The 9875-nt window shown below is 40.5% G+C and overlaps 1 protein-coding gene across 4 annotated transcripts in view; it reads left to right on the top strand.

The window, feature by feature from the left end:
* The window catches only part of LOC138165489 (volume-regulated anion channel subunit LRRC8D), a 140252-nt gene that overhangs the window by 65103 nt on the left and 65274 nt on the right, over positions 1-9875 (top strand). The window contains exon 1 of one of the 4 annotated variants that reach the window (XM_069093879.1): positions 8292-8461. The exons of the other annotated variants lie outside the window; for them this stretch is intronic. The gene's annotated coding sequence lies outside the window, so the exon portion shown is untranslated. Of the gene's footprint in view, positions 1-8291; positions 8462-9875 lie in introns of those variants that run through there. 4 annotated transcript variants of the gene reach the window in all.

Below are 9875 nucleotides of genomic sequence, written 5' to 3'. Positions count from 1 at the left end.
GAGAGAGAGAGAGAGAGAGAGAGAGAGAGAGAGAGAGAGAGAGAGAGCACTTACATGTACTAGCATTTCCAGATTTGTTCTGGACTGTCAATTGCCAAGATTCAGGGAACATCAAACTATCAATTCAACCTGTCGCCTTTTGCAAATATTTGCAGAAAGAAATTAGTGTAAAAACAAAGTTGCAAAATGGGAGAGAGAGAGAGAGAGAGAGAGAGAGAGAGAGAGAGAGAGAGAGAGAGAGAGAGAGAGAGAGAGAGAGAGATAGAGAGAGAGAGAGAGAGAGAGAGAGAGAGAGAGAGAGAGAGAGAGAGAGAGAGAGAGAGAGAGATCAGCTTAGAGATCAGATTGACTTTAAAATTGGTTTCAATGTTACTAAACAAACTTTAAAAAGTTTCTGCCTATGATATTTTCAGGTTCAAGGCGTACTTTTAATGACCTAAATCCTGTCACCATTTCTGAGAAGTTTGGTTCTTGTGAAGATACCTAGCTTATCTACATTAAAAAAAAATTCAGGTGTACCATGGGTAGGTTATTAAGCCCAGTGCCCTGAGAGGTTTTTTTGTACCTATTTCTTCTTGTTATGTGACGTTATTTTTATTTTTAATCTAGGCATGTGTAAAGTCCTAGTAAGATCACAGAATCATCAAAATATTTTTTTATTTTAGTATAGTGTAACTGAAACCTAGATGCAAATAAACACTAAAGAGAGAGAACTCAATCTTCTCAGGCAACCACAGCCATTAACTAAGCCAGAAGAGGTTTGATATCTTCACAAAAAGCCAAGTCATGTAGGGTCCTGACTTTGGTTATGCTACTGAGTACATGGGGAATTTTCAGAATAAAAAAGGCTCTGGTTCAGGAGTTAGAGGACCTGGATTCAAATTTCACCACTGTGACCTTGGACAAGTTATAACCTCCCTGCTTCTCAGAGATGGAGTTTAACTAGATGGTCTCTGAAGAGCCTTCCAGCTCTAAAGGATCCTAGATCTTAGGTCATTGTATTGTTTGTGATTTCTTCTTAGAACATTTTTCCAAAGTAGGATGTAAATCCCATCCCCCCATTTCTCCCTCCATAAAAAACATTGCCTTATATTTGCATAGTTCATATCATGACATCAGGTAGTAGAAGAATCCTTGAATAGTCAGTATCATGATGTGTTGAAAGAATGAGGGTGTGTAACAGGAGCGGGAGACAGTGGTGAGTGTCTTTGAGCATTTGAAAGGCTGAGATGGGGAAGAGGGATTAGACTTTTTTTCTCTTTCAACCTGGAGGTCAGAACCAGGGAGCAATGGGTGGAAGTTCCTAAGAGGACAGAATTAGACTAGATGTCCAGAAATACTTTCTGGCAATGGAACTCTACAGGAGGGAAGGAGCTGTTTCTGGAAAGACAGGGACATCCTTTATCGGAGATCTTCTGGCAGAAGCTAGATAACTACTTGTTGGCTACATATATAGTAGTGATTCCTTTGTGGTTTTGGGTTGAACTGTGTGGCCTCAGAGATCACCTCTAACTCAAAAGTTCTCAGCATTAAAAACCATTGATGATATGTTTGTAATCCAGAATCATTTCTTTTTGGAATGGTTTGAAGCAAAGGAGATGCTATAAGACAGTTAGCATGAAAATAAGACAGGGCCTTTTTTTGAGATTAAAACAAATATTTCAAATATAAAAGAATATCAAGTTACATTGTGGGGTCAGATCAAGACAACGTTAAAGCAATTAACCTCAGACAGCATGATGTATGGACTGGGGAGGTGGGTTGGGAAATGGGGGATGCTGTACAGGGAGCCCAAAAGCCTAGGCTCTAAACCCAACTCTGGCATTAACTTGCACTTGTGAACTTGGACATTCCCTTTTCTCATCTGTAAAATGAATGAGGTGGACTAGAGAGGGGATTCTGAACCATTTTTGTGACCTTGACCCCATTGGCAGTCTCATGAAGCCTTTAGATCCATTCTCAGAATAATGTTACTAAATGCATAAAATAAAGTAAGTAGGATTACAAAGGAAACCAATTCTATTGAAATACAGCTATCAAAATATTTTTTCAAAATCAGGTTTGCAAATTTCAAATTAAGAACCCCTGACATGATATCTGAGCTGGTGCTGAAATTCTATGAGTCTTCACTTCGGGGTGCCATATCAGTTTTGACTTTTGAATTCATTTCTGTTGGGTCTGTACAATAAGTACCAAATGTTTTCCATTATTCTTTTAAAACAGATATAAATATATACAGTGTCAGCTGTGCCCCAGCAAACTTTAAATGCCTCACCATTTTCAGTGACCTCATTGTTTATTCATCTTTTCTAGGGGGTATTCCCCACCCCCGTCAGCCGGGTGAAATATTTGAAAAATTGTGTCATTTGGGAATTGCCATTCATCAGGAAATACTTACTCTGAGGTTTAAGCCAGACCACATGCATTTTGTTTATTACTATAGAAACCAAAAAAATTTTAGCAAGAGGGGACGATCTGAAGCATCCTTCCTCTTAAGAAGTTATCTCCTGGTTGAATTCATTCAGACAAAATCTGAAGCAAAACCGAATTAATTTCAGGTTAAAAAAAGTAACTTTTTATAAAAGGTGATTTTCTTTAACAAATAGGTCAAAAGGATAATGGAAGAGGCTGGAAAGAATTGAGTTTGGTTGAGTAGTCCAGCATGTTTTCTTGAAAACACTTTTATGAAAAATAAATTTTCTTTTTAATTGAATGGGAAGTGATTTTTAAGAACTCCCAGAAAAAGACAAATTATCATACTTTTGTCGGACTGACCCTTTGTCATCCTCCCTGTTCTTGGTATTTCTCCTTTGTAATCTGTTTTTAAAAAGTAACTCAATTTAGCATTCCTAATTCCCATGGGCATTTTTAACACTTAGCAGTGTTTTGGACTGTGTATAATAACTTACATCTTTGTTCAAGCTGTCTCTCCACTCTGTGTGAATTGATTAAGGTTGTCAGACATTATCTAGTGAGTAGTAATGTATGATGGTGATGATGTGTATATGGAAAGGTTGAATTTTGGCTTGAGCCCAAAAGTTTGTTTTGAATGCCATGATTGTGCTTAGGAGATGGATATGGAGATGGCTGCCCTGTGCATTTGTACTTGGAAGCTATGAGATTTGCTAAGGCCAAAAAAACAAGTAATTATACATGTCCTTAGTAAATGGAGCACTGAATGGGGAAATGGGAATTTGTTGGACCACCCTGCATCTCCTGTTTTAAAAAAAAGACATGTTTATTGCTCTCTTTTGTGTTTATACCACCTACATTTCCCAAGCTTTCCCTCCCTTCTCCCCCTCCTCCCAGAGAGCCATACACTAAAACAAAGAATTTTTTTTTAAAAAAAGGGAAAAACCAGTTAATTCAGAACCAAGATCTTGAAAAGGGCTAACAATGATGGACAATCATTCCCTCTTAATTTTTAGTTCTATTGAAACCTCACTATAACCAACATTCTTTATAACAAGAACATCTGCTTGTTATAAATGGAATTTGGATCTAGGCAACCAAGTCTAGTGGGATGAACCATAAACTTAGGAATCAGTAGGCCTGAGGGGCTAGTCTCGGTTTCCACCACTGTAGGTTATGTGACTTCAGACAGCTCAAGTTTTCAGAACTTCCTTTCTCATCTTGAAAATTGGCAGTAGCTGGAGATGGGGCGAGGGGAGGAGGGGCCTTGCCTCTGTGTCTCAGGGAGACCACGAGGAAAATCTCATAACTAATGCCCATGCCAGTCAGATGAGGTGCCGGACTAATGTTTCTGAGTCTTGCTCTCTGCCCCTGTCAGGCAGCACGAAGTAGGGATAACCCTACCTCTAGATTGAGCTACCTGCCAATCAGGGTTGTTTTCAGGGCTGACTGAGATGTACCGTAAGCAGGGCATTTTGTAAATCCTAATGGGCTGAGTAAATGTCAGCCTTCATTACTGCTGTAGTTTTTGTTGTTACTCTCATTATACTCACAGGTGGCCAATGAAGAGTAGAGGTTTCTGCTAGAGAAGAAGACAGCTTAGAGGCAGAAAGAAATTCACATAGGAAAGAAGAAGAAAGGGGAGAAGAAAGAACTCATCAAACTAGGAACCCTGTCAGCTTCAGCCTCAGAGGAGCCCAAGACTAAGGAACTTCTCATTGGTTATCAGGTTTAGGCTTTGTCTTTGCCCTGTACTGGATAGGTGAGATTTAATTGGCACTCTTTAAGCTTAGAGTGGGAATTTTCTCCCTTAGTTTTTAGCCCTTTCCCTGACTGGCTGAGAGGACAGGATTGACCCTTCTAGGCCTCTCCCACACTTTCTTCTGGGCCGTATTGGAAAACAGGGCAAGGGAGTGAACAAGATGGTTGGGAATGGAGTGTGTGTTCAGTTCTTCGTTCCAAGTTAAAGGTTGAGGTTGAGGTCAGCCAAAAAGGATGCTGTTCAGGACAGACAGATGCAGATCACTGAATTCCTTGGACTGGGGCATAGAGACAGAAAGAGAGAGAGACATTGTGATGGAGAAAGGGGCAGAAGGGAAAGTAAAGGGGAAGAAGAGGGAAAGCCTGGGGAAATAGGATCTACATATATCCTCAAGCAACAGTGTTTGATATAATTTTAAGTTTTTTAAAATAATTTTTAAAAATTTAAATTGTTTGGTTTTTTCAGTTTTAATTATTGATATTGTAACATAACTGGTTTCCAACTGTTTTCCTTGCAAACTGACAATATTACAGCTACATTCTTAGCAAAGACAGGTTTTTTTTTTTTGAGGGCTCATCTATTTATTATATTTTTCATGGCCAAGTCCATTCTCATTTTCAAAACCAGCTTGAATTAACTTTTACAAATTAACTTTCCTATGTAGCCTACTTCTGAGTTGGAGATTGTACCCAAAATCTTGCCATATTTGAGTGGAGATTAAATGCAGGGACCAGTCTTGGCCCTGAAGAGGATACTTCTGCCTCCTCTCTCTCCCCGCCCCCTCCCAAATCTTGATAGAAAGGTAAAGGGCTCCTGGTACACAGAATATTACATTGCCTTTTTTTTCGTTCTTAGTCTTTTTCTTTGTTGGGAGGAAAGATTCTGAGAGTGGGGAGGGTGTTTGTCAGGCAGTGTCTGTGGTGTGAAGAATTAAAGGTAAAACTTTTTATTTTTTTAAGGTAAAACCTTTTTAAAAAAGAAATTGAGCCTGATTGGATCCCACACTTAGGGCAAGTTTTGTGTGGTTGGGTTTTCTCCATTTGAACTTGGCTTCTTCCAGACTTGCTGACCCTCCCTGCCTTTTCCTTCTTTCCATTCCCATTACTGTTGTCCTAACTGAGGCCAACTATTATCTCTCCTGGATGTGTCTCACTCACTCTCACCGACCCTCTGACCCATGTTCTGGCCTCTTCCCCTTTTACTAGGTTATCATTTCAGGCAGGAACCTTTGATCTCCAGAGTTGTGGAATTGAATTGGCTTTCTTATCTCTCCTCACTTCTGCTAGATTATAAGCACCTGGAGGGGAGGAACTGGGCTTTGTGCCCCCATAACCCCCACCCCCACCCCAACTCTTCCAGCACCTAGTCCAGCTGCTTGCATCGATAAATCTTTGGCAAATGAAGAAACTGTTTCTAAGCAACATGAAGCCAGAGACTTTATGTCAAGAACCACCAGGGAGACAGTGAGTCCCCTAGCAACGTTAGATTTCATGTGTTCTCCTTTGTAGGCAAGTAAAAGAAGCAGGTGGGCATAAATTAAGCCTTAAAAAAATTAATGAAACCAAGTGAGCAGATTTAGACTGTTAGCTCATCTTCTTGGAATATTGTATCCTCACAGTCTAACAACTGTTTCCCTGACTGAGGAATAGCTTTTTTTTTTTAAACTTCTAAGAGACCCATGATTATAGTTTCTTGCTGTTCCAGTCTGGTTTAGATTCCCTGAGACAACAGTGGTGTAACAATTCTTCCCAGTCCTCAGATCCGCCCTCCAAGGCCAGAGCAACAGAATGTTCAGCAGATAGGACGTGCTCAAACAATTGAACTCCAAGGCTCCCTTTTTGATCAGTGAGGACATGTTGCAATGCCCCCTGATAAGCAAGTAATATGAAGAAAGCTTTGCTTGGATAGGAGAGGCTCTTCTGTTTGTGAAAGCTCTGTTCACAGCCTCTGGGTGCCAGAACTAGTAGGACATAGACAGATGGCAGAAATTGGAAGTGATCAACAGAGAGAGGCCCCTGGCATTAAAGGGTGTTGCGTGACTTGCCCAGCATCATGGAGCTAGAGAATGTCGGTCAAGATTCAGGCTCAGGTCTTTCTGATTCCAGCAGCCTATCTGTTAGGCCACACCTCATAGTATGCTTTTTCCCATTTTATAATTGTTGATTGTGTTTGTATCTATTCTGAATGTTGTTAAGCAACTGAGGGTGTTTATGGAGTCATAATCTCCTATCTAGAAGGGACTAGAGAAGGATGTCTGTCCATTCAGAGGAGGAAACTTGAGTTACATGATTTGCCCAAGTCCACACAGGTAGTAAGTTTCAAAACCAAGACTTAACTCAGGTCCTGACAACAAACCTGGCCTTGGGTATTCATTCATGTTTATATTCTGTTTCTCACTATGCCCCTTTTCTCCCTGCTCTCTCTACACCCTCCCTTCCCCCCCCCCCCAAAAAAAAAGGGTGTAGGTGGGATAAGATTGGTCTTAGGGAACATCAGTATGAGGTTGACCGAATCACAAAAAGCATGAAGGACAGGACAGACAGAAATGGATCTGTGGTGTTTCTCACTGTGAGGTATGAAGGAGCTTTGTACAGTGTAAGGATTTTAACCTTGGCTGTCTTCATTCTCTATGCACACATATCTTGCCTCCCTATTCCACTGAGTACATCTGTATTTGTCAACTTTATCTGCTACTGTTCTAGCTTATTGGCCTGCCAGTCATAGGACTCTGATTTTACAGTGGGTCACTGGGGTCCATTCATATCACTTGCAGCAATGGGGAGAAAGCAATAAAAACTTTCTGAAACGAAAATCAGAATTATTCTCCCTCCTCCCTCACTTGTTTTTCCCCTTCGTATGGGGAAGAGGAGGTGGTGGCGGTTGTTGGTACTGATGGTGATAGCTAACACTTATAAATACTTTAAGGTTTGCAGAACTTTTTACAAATAGTATCTCATTTTATCCTCGCAACAATTCTGGCAGATAATTGCTGTTATGGTCCCCATTTTACGGGTGTTGAAACTGAGAAATAGAGAAGTTAAGTGACTTACCCAGGGTGACACAGCTGGTCTAAGGCCAGATTTGAACTCAGGTTCCAAGTCCAAGTCCACCATGCCATCTAATTGCCCGATATTCATTGCCTATAGAAAAACCAAAAACTTGTGGGGAGAATGGATAAAAGAACTTCATTATGTACATTTCAGCAGAAAGTTAAGTTGACTCTTAGCCCACGATATTATTAAGGATGAAGTATCGAAGCATTTTTCTCTTTGTCAGGATCTGAGACCCATTTATCAGCTGTTATCACGTGTATTCTCCTTGTGTATACGTGTGTGTGCATATACATAGCTTCCTTGAAAGTTACATTCCAAACACATAAACATTTATGGTCAGTCATTAGTAAGCATTTATTAAACACTTGCTGTCTTCTAGGTTCTTTTTTAAGCACTGGAGATACAAATAAAAGTAAAAACGTCTTTGCTCCCAAAGAACTCACATTGTAATGGGGGAGGCAACATATAATTTACTGTACACATATAAAATACATACCCAATAGATGGGAGGTAATCTCAGAAGGAAGGCTTTAGCACTGAGCAGGGTAGAGGAAGGCCCTTCTAGAGGAGCTAGGATTTGATCTGAATCTTGTAGGAAGCCAGGAGATGGAGATGAGGGAAAGAATTTTAGGCATGAGGGATGGCCAGGGAAAGGACAGAGAGTCAGACCATGAATATTATCTGCAAGAAAAAACAAGTAAGCCAGGGTAGCTGGATCTCGGATTATATGGAAAGGAATAAAGCATAAAAAGATTAGAAATGGAGGAAGGGTCTTAAGTTGTGAATCATTTTAAAAATCAAACAGCATTCCATTTTTGGCCCTGGAAGTGATCAGAAGCCACTGGAGCATATTGATTAAGGGTTGACATGTTCAGACCTGTGCTGCACGAGAATCATTTTGGCAGCTGAGTGGAAGATGGATCGGAGTGGGAAGAGTCTGGTGGCAGGAGGCCAGCTAGCAGGCTGTTGCAGTATCCCAGTCACGATGTGATGAGAGCCCTTACGGGGTGGCAGCTATGTGAGTGTAGAGAAGAACATGTTTATGAGAGATGTTTTGAAGGTTAAAAAAAAAAAAACCAACAAACCAAGATATAACAGTAGATTGGATATGTGGGTCAAGTGTGAGTGAGTACTGGAGGTTGACTCCAGGTGTGTGATCCCAGGTAGCCAGGAAGATGGTGGTGCCTTCCGCAATAATAAGAAATTTGGAAGAGGGAAGTATTCTGGGGGAAAGGTAATGAATTTGGCCTGGCTTTGTTGAATTTGAGGTACCTATGAGACAGCCATTTCTAGGTGTTTAGAAGGTACTTGGTGATGTGGGACTGCAGCTCAAGGGAGAGATTAGGGCTTAGATATATAAATCTAGGAATTGTCTGGGTAGAAATGATCATTAAACACAGTGGGAGCTGATGAGATCACCAAGCAAGAAGATAGTATATAGAGAGAAGAGAATCCAGGACAGAATCTCAGGGATCACTTATGGTCAGAGAGCATGACCTCAACAAAGACCCAGCAAAGGAGGCTGGGAAAGAGAGTGGTGGGATAGGTTGGAGGAGAGCTAAGAGAAAACTGACCAAATCTTAGAGAAGAGATAAGTAATCAATATTGTCAAAGGTGGTAGAGAAGGCACAAGGGATCAGGATTGAGAAGAGGTCATTAGATTTGGCGATTAAGACATTATTGGTGACTTTAGAGAGAACGGTTAGAGAACAATGAGGTCAAAAACCAGCCTGGAGAGGATTTGTAATAAGTGAGGAGAAAAGAAGTGGGAATGTCTTGTATAGACAATTTTCTCAAGGAGTTTAACTGAGAAAGGAAGGAGAACTTGGTGAATGATCTCAAATATTTTTTCCTGTGAATTATAAGGTTAAATTCCTGTGCAAAGCCCTGCAGATACAAATCGAAAATAAGATAGAGTCCTTTATGCACTTGTCTGTGTACAAACTGTACACCTTTTTATAATGTAAGTGCCTCTTCCTGTTTTTCACCTCTTAATGAAGTTCCTGGCTCCCTTCAAGACTCAACTGATTTGCTTCTACGGGAAGATTTTTCTGATTCCTCCTACCTATAGTGTGCCCTTTCCTAAAACTAATATTTATTTATTTGTCTGTGCACAAACCATACCTCCTCTTTAAATGTAAACACACTGATAGCTAGGAGGGATTGGGAAAAGTTTCTTGTAGAAGCAGATGAGCTTGAGCCTTGAAAGAGCCAGGAACTTTATTATTAGGAGGTGAAAATGATGAAGAGTTATATTCTGGGCATACAGTATAGCCTCTACAAAGGCATAGACCATCGGAAATGAAACAGCTAGTTGGTGAAACACTGAGTGGACCAGTGTGACAAGAATATAAAATTCATAAGGAGAAGTAATAGGAAGTAAACTTGACAAGGTGAGCTAAAGCCAAGATTGTAAAGGCTTTAAATGCTAAGATGATGACTTTGTATTTTATCCTGGAGGTTAAAAGGGAGGCAGTAAGGATTCTTGATCAGAGGAAGTGGCATGGTCAGATTTAGGTTCCAGAAAGATTATTTTGGAGGTAGAAATGATGAAATTGGGTGACTGGCTATATGTGGGGAGGGAGAGGGGGAGGAAAAAGTCAAGGGAAAACTCTCGAGCTTGTGTTCGTCCTTCGTTTTTGAAGATG

Source organism: Petaurus breviceps, unplaced genomic scaffold (genome assembly GCF_028583685.1).
Source record: "Petaurus breviceps papuanus isolate PSGF00001 unplaced genomic scaffold, PetGlider_PUasm1.0 209, whole genome shotgun sequence".
NCBI classification, from domain to species: domain Eukaryota; kingdom Metazoa; phylum Chordata; class Mammalia; order Diprotodontia; family Petauridae; genus Petaurus; species Petaurus breviceps.
The sequence above is the reverse complement of the archived record's forward strand: the minus strand, read 5'-3'. Positions and strand labels throughout refer to the sequence as shown.